Consider the following 16,842-nt stretch of genomic DNA (forward strand, 5'->3'; position numbering starts at 1 on the left):
CAACTCATAAACAAAAACATGTGGTGAAAGGGAGAGGGCCTTGAGCCATCCTATTCAGACACAAAGAGGGGGTACGAGCAGATCATGGAAGAAGGAGACAAGGAGCTAGAGGTGGAACCCGTGCGGCGCAAAAAACATGTTATTCGCTAAAACACGACAAGATCAACAATATAATTATTGATGTAACTATTGTTCATGGTCTGCCTTGATCAATTGTGTTGAATAAGGAAAAAATTCCATGGAGCCCTTGTGTTAGTAAGGTAGTAGGCATGTCATCATTCACCATAACCGTGACAGGAAACAAACAAGGGAGGCCACGTGCCTCGACCTCTACCATGGTCTTCGGCCATGGTAGCGGAGGCGGTGTATTAATTACCGCACTATACTCCATAAGGGCCGGCACTGGATCTGGTCCAGCTATCTACCCGACGGAAGGTCGTTTCTTGGTCAAACTCAAAGTTTGGTTACGGAAACGCTATCCCCTAAGGAATAGTACGAGGTCTAACCTCGCTCACTACTCTACGGGAGAGCCGACCTTTGACTGAGCCTACGGCCTGTTGAAGTAAGCTACAAACCTCTACCATGGTCCTCGGCCATGGTAGCGGAGGCGGTACTAATTACCACACTCTACTCCCTAAGGGCCTGCACTAGATCCGATCTAGTTAGCTACCCGACGGAAGGGCGTTTCTTGGTCAAACTCAAAGTTTGGTTACGAAAACGCTATCCCCTAAGGAATAGTACGAGGTCTAACCTCGCTCACTACTCTACGAGAGAGCCGGCCTTTGACCGAGCCTACGGCCTGTCGAAGTAAGTTACGAACAAACACAAAAAAAAAAGGAGGTCGAGGCACACTCCTCGGCTGACATCAGCTGAGGCGCCCGCCTCGGCCATCATTGGCGAGGCGCACGCCTCGACCGACATCGGCAAAGGCGCCCGCCTCGTCCAACATCAGCAGAGGCGCCCGCCTCGGCCAACATCGGCAGAAGCGAACGCCTCGGCCAGCATCGGCCGAGGCCCCGCGCCTCGGCTAGCATCTGCCGAGGTCCCGCGCCTCGGCCAACGTTGGCCCGGACGCACGCCTCTGCCATCATTGACCGAGGCCCCGCGCCTCGGCTAGCATTCGCCATCATCGGCCGAGGCGCGTGCCTCGGCCAGCATCGGCCGAGGCCCCGCGCCTCGGCTAGCATCAGCCAAGGTGCGCGCCTCGGCTAGACACCCGCCTCGGACAACATCGACTGACGCCCCGCACCTTGACCATCATCGGCCAGCATCGGCCGAGGCCCCGCGTCTCGACCATCATCGCCCAGCATCGGCCGAGGCCCCGTGCCTTGGCCAGCATCGGCTAAGGCCCCGCGCCTCGGCCAGCATCGGCCGAGGCACACGCCTCGGCCATCATCGGCCGAGGCGCCCGTCTCGGCTAACATCAGCCAAGACCCCGCGCCTCGACCGTCATCGGTCATCATCGGCCGAAGCCCGCCTCTGGGGACTTTGGTTAAAAAAAAATGAGGATCTTTGATTCAGTTTTACTCCCAAGTCAACTCAAACACATCCATAGACTCGGGAGTAGGGGGCTGGTGACAGAGTAATGGTATTAGCACCCAACCCGGATCACCAACAGGCTTCTAACCCGACACCACGTAGAATTCCAACCGGCAGAACTCCAAGGGGTAGAAACATTATGGCCATTTATTGCATTGAAAGGAGAGAATTAAAGCCGGTATGTCGTGTGCATGGCCGAATGTAGTCGTGTGCCACAGTTCGTATGTCGCTTGCTAGATTTGTTAAGTTATAGAGCCTGGGTTCGAAACCTGATGTTTACATTTATTCTTGTGTGTCATTATGTATTAAATTGTGTGCCTGGTATTAATTTGTTGTGTGCCCATTACTAAAACCTTCAACTATTAATGAACTCTGATGGATGACTGAGATCAATCCTCAATTTTTATTGGAGGATCTTATTCTCATTTGATCTTGCTATAAAATGTGAGGACTGATCTCAGTTGTCCATCAGGGTTCACCAATGGTTGAGTATTTTAGTAAAAAATATGCGCGTTCAATTTTAGAACTATTGAAAACTTTTAAGAGTGGGGTTCTGCTAAAAGTGGACTATGCATGTGGTCTGACAGGATGTTGTTTAGCTCCAAGACAAATCCTTTAAGAGTAACCCCATTAGAGATTTTTGCTCAATTTTTGAGGTGCAGAATATGCTAAAGAGCCAACTAGGCTGCATGCAGGGAAAGCAACAAGAGTAAATTAAATCGCGCATAGGGAAGGCAATGAATATCATAGATGGTCTCACACAAATGGAAGGCGGTCCAATAGGTCCGCATATAGGGAAAGCGGTGAAAAATTCCAATTGGGCCCACACGTAGGGAATGTAGCCATATATATTCACAAGTAGGGAAGGCGTCGAAAAATCCTAGGTGTGCCCGCATACAGAGAAGGAAACCTAATAGATCCGCATGTAGGGAAGGCGGTGAAAATCCTAGTTGGGCTCGTACGCAGAGAAGTTGGCCCAATAGGTGCGCATGTAGAGGATGCGGTGAAAAATCCTTGTTGGGCCTGCATGCAGGTAAGTCAACCCAATAGGTTTGGGTGGGTGAGCACAAAGGCCATGATGTGGTACGGTGAGTTCATGGTTTATTACTTCCTCTAGTTGTCTAGACATCTAGAAGAAGTTGGGAACTCGTGATGGGGTAATATAGATGCCTAGTGGGCCATAGTCACTCAATCGGTTTGTGAAGGGAGGTGATATATGGGCCAAGGAGGGAAGTAATGTCATGGCCAAAATGGAGTTTGGGGGAGGGGGGGAGGAGGGGTTGTGGGTAGCCACACAAGAAGTCAGATGTGGTACCTCAAGGTGCTCCTTCGGACATGACACGACTGCACAGGGCTGATTTTTGCTAGCAATGAAAAAGTGTGATGGCTCTAGCAAGGGGTGACACATCAGGCCATGGATGGTTGGCATGCTATGCTACGACTGGCTGGCGGGGTTTCCCATGACACACCGTCGACCAAGGCACGACGATCGGTGGGCGTGCTAGCCTCGATGGCCCAGTGATGCCCCCTAGTGGGGTTTGCTTTATGGATGACAGAGTGTGATGGTTTTAGTAAGGGTGGTGATGTGGGTGGGGGGGGGGGGCATGGACGTGGTTGGTTGCGACGTTTGGTGTCTCTTGGCAGTGGCACGTGGGTGGTGAGGGAGGAAGGAGCAGCCCACCCTTGACAATAATACGTGGGTGCAAACCCTATAAAAGGGATTCCTGCCTGCTTTGAACATCATGACGGTCGATGTGCAACTCACCCACTCTCTTTCTTTTTCCCTAATCATTACACCACTATTTAAATTTTGCAAGAAGCTTGTCATTGGAGTTTGGACCCGTGTCTAGTTAATAGTCAAAACTCAAAACTAGTGTTGGGCCTTTGACCGTTGTTGGGTTTGACATTACTTATATGTTAATAGCCCATCTTGTAAATATGATTCAAATCTTGCATCTAATTAATTTTAATCATATTTGTCCTCGCTTTACTAGTACTTACCCAATTTTATTGTGGTCCTACTCCTTAAAAGCATCACATGGGCATATTTATCCATACCAATTTTGAAGTGACGTCACATAGGATGAGATTAAAATTAAAGGCAGTCCCCACTAGAGATTGTGCTTCTCCTTATGGAGTTTGAAAAGTATAGTTGCCAAATATTATGATATGATTTTGATGTGTATCTATCACTCACAAAGCCTCAACTTCAATTTCCACTCGATGTGAAAATATGGGCATCAACTCCGTCCTTCAGTACAAGAAGAACAGTGGCCATGTGGGATCAACGCTTATTGGGGTTTGGCCAAATGCAAGCTGAGAATAATAATAATACTTGCATTCTTTCATCATATGATAAACATGACAAACTTTAAAAATTCAAATTAAATTAAATAAAAAATTTAAAAGAAACCGAGAAAGAAATATTATGGCCGACAAAAAAGTGCTAGAATAGGGTCATCGTCGGCCATCGATTTCTGGGAACAATAAATCTGGCAAAAAATCATGGCCGTTCATTTTCGTAATTAACGATTTGATCTAATAAATAATAGTGTTAGTTTTTGTATTTACTTTTTGTATATGAAATTAGTAATTCAATAACATAGAAACCTCCAATTATTCTTATTTTCTTTAACAATTTCATGTAACTTTCAAGTTAAGATTGTTTGTTTTTGTTTTTATTTTTGTTTTTTGTTTTTTGTTTTTGTTTTGTTTTTGTTTTTGGGTATTAATAGATTGAATTGAGCTTTTATTATAGTTTTTAAATATATAATTATCAAACTTAAATTAAATTCCATAAAATTGAAATGTAAATAATTTTAATTTACTAGATATATAGTGATGGTTTTATTGGAACCAAGTCAATCATAAATCGGGTATGGAAGTATAAAATAGGGAGTAGAAAAATAATAATTTTATTACTCGAAGCGCTAGGCTCAAAAGAATATACACAATGTTCGAGATAACGGCCCAAAATTGAAGGCCAAATAATAAATAAATAGTAAATATTATAACCCAAGTAGTGTACTAGAACTAATAATGTTGTTGTAGGAACTATGGATCACAAGCCACTGAACCTAGATGATTATAGTGAACCAAGGAATAATGTGTAAAGGGAGACATGATACCCTTATATAGTGTTGAAGACCTCTCTATATGTTTGACAAGTGTACGACTTTGGTTATTCTTCATTCTTAGTCATAAATCAGTCTTCCGACTATTTTGTTACCAACGCATTTTACCTGAATAAATAGAGCATCCTGTCATTTGGTAAACAAAATATAGAGTAGACTAGCGGTCGGCACATGTGTTGGTGTGTTTAAGGTTGTACGTGGGTTTAATATACTTCCGTTACACTTCCTTTAATATTTTGCTCCATCATACTTCATCCCTTATTAAAAACGGACTTCCCCATGTCAAGATATTTCCAATAAGATAGTGGCGGGACCATGGTCACATAATATTGTAATTAAACTTTAGTATTAATTAAGGATGGACATGACATCATTGATGATTATATTAGGCTGCATGGTGGACGACTGGACGGTTTGTGCTGCGCCGATTTTTATTGTTTCTGCTGCCAATAACCTCTCGGAGGAATTGAAGCAGATAAGAGATGCTGATAGATATATATGAAGCAAAAAGTGAAATCTTGGTTTAAAGGCATGAAGTAACTCTTCGAGATGGGAAGTTAGATATGAATAGATACTACATTATATAAGAAAGTTTTTTAGTACTACTAATTCTATTACAATGTAGTATCTGTTCATAACTACTTTCTCAAAGTACTGAAGCACAAAGAGTCAACACAAAGTATATATATTTTTTGCATACTCCGTCACACTACATTGTCTTGAACTTATGTTTATAATTACTTTCTCAATCTACTAAAACACAAAGAGTTAATATTACCTCTACTGAAACTTGAACACACAACCTCCCATATGGAAGAATAACTTGGTGCCACTAGACCACAAAATCGATGGCGAGTACACACTACCTTGTCAAACAATAAAAAGTTTAAATTAAATACTCCAACTCAATAAAATCATGCAACTAAGCACTTTGTACTTGTCAATGCCACATCCTTATATTTGCTTGTTTGGCATCTTCTTTACACAAGAGCCATAATAAAATTCAATTAGGTTTTTTTTTTTTTTTTTTTTTTTTTTAATCATCTTCTTCAAAGAATCACCCCATTTAGATTTAGACACCACAATAGCCACCTCCTTCGTCTCTGTTATCTCTCTAAACACTCAATAAAAGAGCCAAATTGAGAGACCATTTTTGAGATTTTCCTCTCATCTACTGTCTACCTATCATTCATTTTTCTTATACACATTGCATACATTGCTTAATTAGATTTATTCTATCAAATTACATATCCCTAAGAGAAGCAAGTATTTTTTTTGAATGTTACTAGCCCGGCCTATTACATTGTAGTATCTGTTCATATACTTTCTCAATCTACTGAAACACAAAGAACCAATAACGCCTCCACTGAGGCTCGAACTCGTAACCTTCCAAATGAAAGTCCAACCCGGATACCATTAGACCACATAGTCTTGGTAGAAGCAAGTATTTACTACATCAATTTTTAACTATAAATTATAATTTTATTTTAATATAAAGAATATGTATTATCTTCTTTAAAATAAATAATATTTTATAAAAAAAAATAGCATAGTAATAGATTTATTTGCATATCTTTTAAAGAAAAAGTACCAAACAAAAAAAGTACAATTTTTTTGACAGTCAACAGAAAAAAGAAAAAGATTTTTTTTTTGCTAAAAGAAAAAAGAAAAAGATATTGTTTTGACTTTCGATCAAACAAAAAAAATAAATTATTTTTCAGAAAATAAATCATTATTATAAAATAATTGTTTGTGTTTTTAAACAGATTCTTAGTGATTTATTCTAGGTATCTGGCATCCAAATATAAAATCAACAATTAATGTGGGCAGCTCAACTGGTCATAGGGGTGAAACTTTGGAAGAATGACCAGGGATCAAGTCTCACCAGCGGCAGTGTGGGAGCAACCTCTCAAAGTGAGTGGGGTTCCTTGTTCCTTGTGCGCAGTGAGCACCGGTCTAACCTCTATGGTTCATGTTCAGTTGAGTCACCATAATTTACATCCTCTCAAATGCTTTGTTGGGCTGGGGTTCGGGTTCTTCCTTTTGGAAGAATTAATGAACAAACAATTATCTCGTGGACCAGAGTACACAATATACAAAATTTGTCTTCATAATACACATAATTCATATTTATAATGCACATAGTTCATATTCATAATACACCTACACATAAACATGATATAATGAACATTAATTCTGTATATTATGTTAAGTGTTTATGTGTCCTCATTTATATAATACACATAATTCATATTCATAATGCACAGAATTCATGTTCATTATATTGTGTTTATGTGTATGTTTATTATGAACATGAATTCTGTATATTATGTTAAGTGTTTATGTGTCCTTATCTATATAATACACGGAATTCATGTTCATAATGCACATAATTCTTGTTCATTATATTGTGTTTATGTGTATGTATATAAGTATATTATGAACATGAATTCTGTGCATTATAAACATGAATTCTGTGTATTGAATCAGGTCCACAGTGCATTGTGGACCCTGGTCTACGATATAATGATTATCAAATGATGCCCCAATCTTAGCGTAGTTGGTTCGTCGTCTGACTTAAAGGTCATAACTGAAGGCGAAAATGTAGGGTTTCAATCTCACTGAAAATATATATAGAAAAAAAAGTCTAAAAATACTAAAAATTCTGAATTGAATCCCTTGTGCGCCCCAAATGAAGGGATCTGACCGGTGAGCAGGTTTAAGATTTACCTAAATTTAAAAAAAAAAAAAATATTAATGAACAAATGATATAAAGCTGCGTGTTTCTGTCACCGTTTCTAGAAGGAAATTACTATTTTTGAATATTAGATAGCATCTGCAAGGCAAATTATATTATGCACCCCGATTATGCACCACGCGTCTTTTTTTTTTTTTTTAAATGAAAATAAACAGTGTTTGTTTTCGCCGTTTCGCACCCTTTTACAAAAAGTAACTCTGTTATTCAGTGTCATTTTGTATACACTGTAGTTTCAGTTCAACACAACTACAGTTTCATTTCGATATAACTATAGTTTTATTCGATATTTATAGACTCAAATATGTGAAAATGTTATTTAATTTTATTTTATATACACTATAGTTTAATTAAAACACAACTACATGATCATTTTGATATAATTACAGCTTCATTATACAATATACACTCAAATATGTGAAATGTTATTCAGTTTCATTTTATATACACTGCAGTTTCATTTCACTATAACTACAGTATCATTTTGATATAACTGCAGTGTCGGTTTAGATATACTGTAGTGTCAGTTAGTGTTTAATACACCAAACAAGCGGACTCCGTTAACTCTAACGGCGGGCCGTTTCTTTACTTAAATAAAACGACATCGTTTTGACAGTGTCGATTTAAACACACTGTAGTGTCTGCGCGCGGTGCATAATTGATTATGCACCGCGGTACATAATATAACGACCCCATCTGCAATCAAAGGGTAAAATGATAATGACAAACACTGGTTATATACTTAATTTAGATATATTATTATAATGAATTTGCATTCTTGTAATTAATAGTTTATTTGTTTGGACTTTATGTGTTTTTCTGTAGTAAAGTACTAACTAAATAAATAATTAAGCCCAATTGATTACTTAATTATTCGGATAACCCATTTAAAACATTGGGCTGCTAGATGTCTTGAAATATTATTATTATTATTATTATTATTATTATTATTATTTTATTATTATTATTATTATTATTATTATTGTTGTTATTGTTGTTGTTGTTGTTGTTGTTTGAGGAAAATAAGCCTTAATTTATTTGGCCCAGGATTTTAAATTAGTATATATAGCCAAATTATTCCATGTACTTGGGTCCACTTTGCAAGGTCTACTTGGGTCCAAATCTTCATAATTTACCTTTTAAAAATACATAATTTGTATACTACGAACACACAATGTTATCATATATATAATTAATTATCTTGTTTTGTATTCACAAGTTCTTTTTAAATACTACAATTATACAATATTAACAGATTAGGATTTGATGACCCTGTATTGTATTCGGAAATTCCCTTCTACAATTGTTATGTGTTTTGACTTAGAAACACAATTTATATTCTAGAAGTTCACAATTCCAATACAAAAAATACACAATTTATACGTCGTTTAGGACCAGGGTCCACCTTGCAAGGTGGATCCTAGTGGTATAACAATTCTACATTGGATTGTTATACCATGAACCATGGTCCACCTTATAATGTGAACAAAAATTTTAAAAATAATTCCAACTTAATATTATTTTCATTTTTTTTGTACACATAAAATTCATATATAAAAAATATTTCCTTTTTTTTTTTTTTTTTTTTTTTTTTTTTTTTTGGAGGTAACAAGCAAAAATATATTAATTAACAGAAAACAAGTGTGAAATACATCTTGGAATAGAAGATAACCACATGTGATGGAAATCCATAGCTCTAGCAAGTGTATGAGCTATGACATTCTATGATCTAGAAGTAGGTAACCGAAACTGATTCAAAGTGTCCCATGAGAGAACGACACCTTCTCAAAATGCATCCAACATAAGAAGGACCAGGAGAAGAGTTATTCAAAGAATTACAAACCATCTAGCAGTCATTTTTGATAACTTCACAACACCAACCTCTTTCGAGCAAAAAGTTCAGAGCTTCCTCAAACGCAAATGCTTCAGCCATATATGGATTTTTCAGACTTCGAGAAATGCCTGATTTTGCTGCCAAGAAAGCACTATTAAAGGATGTGATGGCCATACCAAATGTTGCATAAGAAGAAGTATTGAAAATTGCAGCATCAACATGACAAAATACATGATCATGAGAATCCTCCATAGAATATTATACGTTAACATGCGGAGTGACCGGTGAGGTAACATGCAAACTAAATCCATTCCAGAATAAGAGAGTCGATCATGACTTTAACTACAGCTGTGTCCCATCCTTTTCCATTCCACACCATATCATTCCTATGCTTCGAGATTGACCATAACAACGCAATTGCACGAATACAGACAATATTGTCTGAGTGAGAAATCAACACATTCAACCAATTAGAAAAATCCAAATTTGCATGCATGGGTAGAGAAGGATTAAGAAAATCCCATAATGGCTCCACATTTATACATTCACGTAATAAATGGACTGCATGTTCGTCAGTTGCTTGACAAATTGGGTAGAAAGTTGGAATGTCTATGTTGGGAATAACAATCAAATAAGTGATGTTGGAAAATTCATGAGTTGGTCCAAATATATGCAACATATTTTATCCAATTAATTTTGTGTGGTCCAGCATAGTTTTTGGATTTGGATGGCTAAGAAGTGAAGCCTATGCTAGTGTATAAGGGGGTCTTCCCTTGTTCATTAACACACAACAATTGATTTTTCATTCTTTTCTCTTCACTCTCTTCTGCCTTCTGAGCATTGTAAACACAGTCGGTGTTAACTGGTCGAAAGCAACCGGTCAGACCGTCACAGTCACCGGGCAAATTTGCTTCGTGCACGTCAGCGATACAAGCTCTTTTCAAATTCCGGCCTGCATAAACTGTAGTTCCAAACTACAACATTGTTCAGCCCACTTCCCAACAGTTAAAATCAAAATTTGAAACCTAGAGAATGTCGTCCAAAACAGCTTCGGACCTTGTAAAGCTCCAACCACTTGACGGGCCCAACTACATAAACCTTGCCACAGCCGAATTTGCAACTGCGCTTCGTGATTGCTGCTGAATTGAAGTGTGGGTCTAATGCATTCTTCCACCCCAATTAAGCTAAGTATCATTTAATGCTTTAATATCATTAATGTGTGTGCCTATTATTTTAATGAGTATAGTAGTGCATCTATACATTTTATATGACTTTTAAAAGTCATGCAACCTTCGTACTATGAACTTATATATATGCATTATGCACATGAATGCATACACTATCACTAAAATGAGATTTGCATGGTTAAAAGATTAGCTACATTAATACATGTAAGGCTCTATTTTAAATATATAATAGCTTAGCTTCATGCTTTTTATACCACATGTATCTTCCATAATTTATGTGATTTTGTGATCTTGAATTTTTAAGAGCAAGTATTTATAATTATGATGATATATGAGATTATACTTTATTACAAAATTATCTTTTGTAGCATACTGATTTTGAAGAATTTAAATGGCATGATCATTATGTTATTTAAATATTCTCTATTACTCTTAACGTCCAAGATATAAATGTCGGATCTTGATAATTAATATCTTATGTTATTATATGCCTATATGGAGACATGTAATTTTTTGGGCTTGGAGTTGTATGTAAACATTATTTATGGTGATCCTTGCAATTTGAGATTTAAAATTAAAATAAAAAGGGAGAAAATTTGTTTGTGTTTAGACAATTGAGGAACACAAATGTTATCATACCCTTAATTTATTAATAGGGGATGCTTGTTCTTTCAAAAAATTAAACATGAGATGCCTATATATCATTGTCACATGATTCTTAAAGATTTGAATCATGTACTAACATTATTTGTATAAAGATATAATAAGCATATATCAAAGGCTTTAATGCAACTTGTTTGTAGCATGGACTTGAAGAGTCATCATTCATGTATACTCTTTGCATAGCTTAGTTTTGCCAATGAGATTTGCCTCCTCATATTTTAATATGATACATGCATTCTTATATGATAATAGACTATCATATGCAAATGATTATCTTGAGCATTAGTAGTCATGTATTATGGGCATTGACCATGTTCCCTTAAACCTATCATAATGACATAATTTAGAAGATGGTTTGCATATATCTTTGCATCCAATTGATTATTATCTTTTGAGAGCATGTGAAACGTGAAATATATACCGTGATAAGCATTTTAGAAATCATCATTCCATATTTTGTATGTGTTGGAAAAAAAGGGCTTGTAATCTGTAATACATTTGAGATACAACAAAATATAGAATACAACAGGGAACAAAAACTGGATCATTTGATACCTTCAAGCGTGTAATCACATTCCTATAAGCTTTAAATCTCCCTCTATAAAAGCAACAAGGTTCAAGATTTAATCTTATGGGATACAAGAAGATGAATGAAATTCTCAAGTTGCTTTGTTTGAGAATTCCCTGTAGAGATGTAAGCCTGTGAAGTATCTTGGTTTCCTGCAAAATAATTGCTTGTAAAAAATGCATCTGTTGACATTTTTCTCTATTTAATGCAAGTTTTTGCATGTGTGTTTTTCAGATGATTCTCTAGATTTTATAGATGTAAAAATTAGTTTGGAGAAGTTTACATGGAAGTTAATTATTTAAATTTAAAACTTAACTTCCAATAAGATAAAATCTTATCTAAAATACATGGGAAAAGATGATTACATATAAAATATATGTAACTAATCAAAGTATGAACTTTCATATGCATACAATATTATTAAATAAATAATATCAATATATATATATATATATATATATATATATATATATATATATATATATATATATATATATATACCTATGTTTTACTTGAGTGCATGTGACCATGCAAAGAGTAAAAAAGGACACACACACACACACACACACACACACACACACACACACACACACACACACACACACACACACACACACACACACACACACACACATATATATATATATATATATATATATATATATATATATATATATATTCCACGCATACTGCATGCATAACCACACCAAATCAACAAAGCAGATGCCAGTCGATTTGATGGACACCGAAAGCATTGATCCGTTTAAAACTAACGATTCGTTAACACCAACGAATCATGAAACTTCGGTTCCAAATCATTTTTCCCAACTTACTTTCTACCAAACTAAAATAATATTTATAACTCCACAACTCCAAATATTATTTAAGCTTTCATGGTAGTTCATCTGAAACATTAATCTCCATTACTATATAAATTTCCAACAGTATGGTGAGAGCTTTGAATATTATATAGAAAATTAACAGCGGTGCACATAAAGATAAGTGAATTGTTATTATTCATGTATGAGCCTTATGAATTTGTTGTGTTAGAAGTGTTGATTTAACACTACTGCTAAGTGATTAAATCATCAATATGATATAGAGCATATAAATTGTGTACTTATGCACATGTCAATTTACAACGTTATGTGTAATTATTGTGGATATGTTACAAACATTGCACTACTTGATAATATATATACTATATTACAGTCACATAATCTTAAATATTTAAATTGTGTACTGAGTTTAATTTCAAAGGCTTTACTCACATTTATGGTGGTAACATGGAAAAGTCATCGTTCTTGAATACTCTGTCTAGGAAGATGGTTTTTAAGAAAACTTCGGTTTCACCACTCGACCTGGGAGTTTTAAGAGGGCGCTCTTGATCTTCACCTGAAATGAGGTTGACTTTCATATGTTGTTAAACAATCAAAGCCTTGCAATAGAAATTGTTGAAGTACTGCAATTGTAATGTTGATCTGCAGCATATGAATGCTTTATATGAGTTTTTAATTTCCTCAAGTGAAAGAAAAGTTGTGTAGGTGGAATAACTTTGGGTGTTAAAGTTATACTCGTTGAATTCACCTTGCTGAAATATATTCCTAATAAATGTCAGTTTGAACATATTCTTTGCATACGAGATTAATTCCTTTTAAGAATATTATGTGAAATTTGTGATTATGTTATCCAACTTGAAGCAGCATGCAGACAACATTATCTATGTGACTTAATAACAATGAGCATTTATACATATTCTTGGTTTAGTCATCTTGAAAGACCTATAATCCCTGTTTAAAGGGTAATTATGATGGGTTGAGATAACCAAGTTTGTTGAAATATATTCAACCATTGAGTATGTATTAGCTAAAGTACAGAGCTACTGTAATGTTTCACAAAGCAAATCTGCAAAACTCAATCTATAAAGAAGCCAATGTTGGGCACCAAAGATCAATTTGGGTAAGAGATCAAATACTTTTGAGAAAAATATTTGTAAGTGATACATTGTGAGGGTAATTAACTCTTTATATATTTCTTTCTAAAAGTCTCTCTGTGGTACCGACAATAATGGTAAAAGAGAATGTTTCATGTTGAACATGAAAATCTTAAGGGAATTATTTGTGAGTAAACAAAGTACTCGTCAAAGTGTATGTAAGTTTGATCGAGAGGATCAACTTACCTTAATAGAGAGGACTAATTATGTGGTTAGTCGTTGAATTATTGATGGAATGACTTAAAGTCCATGAGGTGATGAATTCGTGGTGGATCCCACTTTTGTGGTCAACGAAGCCATGAAAAGAATCACAAAGTAGTACACTAATTGGTCGATCACGATCATTCCTATAATGTGTTCACTTGTGAGGTTGAGCTACAGCTCTTAATGAATTTATAACCCTATGATATGGGTGGTCATATTGAGATGGACTTAACGAATTCACCACATAATGCTTGAGTACAAAAGTGCTCTTAATGGTTTATAATGAATTGGGGTGGTCTATTTTGAGGTAGACCTAACGAGATCCTTGACTTGAATGAAAAGGGGTTAACTGCCTCTTATGAAAGATAATGGGGTGAGTGGCTAAGAAATATGTTGATAAACGTGGAGTTGTGGGGGTGTCTAGCTAACACCTTCGCTACATATACATTGTGATTCACAAATTGTCGTTTGCATTGTAAAGAACAATGCATATGATAGAAAGAAAAGACTTACAACTGATTTATGTCCTTAACTACTCTATAAGCCTTTAAAGGTGGTCTATACTGAGATAGACTTGATAGAGTTAAAAGTCTATGTTGAGATGGACTTGACAAGACATAAAAAACTATAATGTGATTAGACTTGTCAGAGTTAAAAGTCTATGGTGAGATAGACTTTTACAGGGTGGAAGGCTATATTAAGATAGACATAACAGACTTGTATAAGCTAGATCAACAATGGAGAATGAATTTATACCTCTTGATCTAGTTGGGCAAAAAGCCGCTATACCTCTTGATCTAGTTGGGCAAAAAGCCGAGTGGCTGAGAAAGCTACTGGCAGACGTGCTATGGTGGGGCTGTGCTACACCGTCTGTGCCCATACACTGTAACTCACAAAGAAGGCACATAAGGGTCAGACATGAGTCTGTAAGACAGTTGAATACGACTAGAGCACTCACATTAGAGCATATGGAGTCCGAGAAGAATATTGCAGATCCTCTCGCTAAAAGACTAAATAGAAAGACCGTCCTCGATACATCGAAGGAAATGGGCTTAAAATCAACAAAGTAAGCCAAGCTTACATACTCATAAAGTAACTGAACATGAGATGTTCTAAGTTAGGGTCTACACAGAGGTAGATCTCAAGTCAAAGAATTTGACTTCTGAAGAACCTGCATAATGGGTGCTGATATGTGCACATGAGTTCAAAAATACCTCTCCTTGGCTAGTTCAAGATTCAAATCACTATTAAGGAGAAAGTTACTCAAGTCACTATGTGTCAGTTCAAGGTCTAAACCACTGGCATTAAGGTCAACGCTCACTTCCGCTCGAACATCTACTTCCTTCACACTTGTTTGAATGTGTGTGGGATGTTGGGAATAACATTCAAATAAGTGATGTTGGAAAATTCAGGAGTTGGTCCAAATCTATGCAACGTATTTTGTCCAATAATTTTGTGTGGTTGCTAGTTTTTTCACTCAAATGAGTGAATCACATTCGTTAATAATGAGTGGTCCAGCATAGTTTTTGGATTTGGATGGCTAAGAAGTGAAGCATATGTTAGTATATAAGGGGCCCTTCCCTTGTTCATTAACACACTACAATTGATCTCCCGTTCTCTTCTCTTCACTCTCTTCTGCCTTCTGAGCATTGTGAACACAGTCGGTGTTAACTGGTCGAAAGCAACCGGTCAGATCGTCACAGTCACCGGGAAAATTTGCTTTTAAGGTAGTGCTTCGTGCACGTCATCGATACAAGCTCTTTTCAAATTCCAGCCTACATAAACTGTAGTTCCAAACTAAAACATTGTTTAGCCCACTTCCCAACAGCCTACTCCTTTGCTTCTTAAAGCCATTTTAGTTGGTAAAACTAACCTCCCACACCTCCACATAAAATTTTTGTATTTTGGAGGGATCTTAAATCTCCACAATGGTACCCGGGTTGGACTTCCATTTGGAAGATTGTGAGTTCGAGCCTTAGTGGAGGCGTTATTGGTTCTTTGTGTTTTAGTAGGTTGAGAAAGTATATTAACAGATACTACATTGTAATAGTGCCAGTAGCATTCCAAAAAAAAAAAATCTCTACAATTTTTCCATGCTTTGAAACCATTAGTAGTCATAGTTGTTTCCGCCATTAAAAGCCGATAGCCCGACCTCACAGAATAAACTCCCCTCATATCCAGTTTCCATTGCCACTGATCTTCATATCCAATGGAAATCGGAATTTTTTTAATAAGATTTGCATCTCTAGAATTAAACATCTCTTCAAGTAAGGGAACATTCCAATCCTGTGTTTCTGGGTCAATAAGAGAACTTACAGTAGCCATACTATGATGTTCAGATATTGGTGTTGTGACAAATGGATTCATTGTGTCTGGAAGCCATGGTTGATTCCAAATAGAAGTAGAAGTACCATTCCCAATTCGTATACTACAACCATTAGCCAAAAGTCCTTGTGTAGCTCTAATGCTTCTCCAATAAAAATTGGGATTTGCACCCAATGATGTTTCAAGAAAAGAGTAGTTGAGATAGTACCGTGCTTTATAAAGTTGTGCCACCTTAGACAAAGGATTTGTCAACAAATCCCATCCTTGTTTTGTTAGTAAAACCATATTAAACTGGTGCAAATTTTTAAAGCCTAATCCTCCACAGGATTTCGGTAGACAAGATCTATCCCAATCCAGCTATCTTAATCCACTCCCAGTTGTAGCATTAAAAAGATCTAATTAGAATATTTCAAATCACATTAATTATTTTTATTTTAACATTTTAAATTGACATAAAATAATTATATTAAGTTACTACAGCTGGTTCATTTTTAATATATATACTAAAGGTTTATTTTCAAAAATACTGTAGGTTCATTTTTACAATAATACAAGTTCATTCATTTCTACAATTATAAACATTATAATGGTGGATCTTAAATTTTTTTTTTGAATGCTACTAACTCTATTACATTGTAGT

This window comes from Ipomoea nil, unplaced genomic scaffold, assembly GCF_001879475.1.
Source record: "Ipomoea nil cultivar Tokyo-kokei standard unplaced genomic scaffold, Asagao_1.1 scaffold1034, whole genome shotgun sequence".
Classification (NCBI taxonomy): Eukaryota; Viridiplantae; Streptophyta; class Magnoliopsida; order Solanales; family Convolvulaceae; genus Ipomoea; species Ipomoea nil.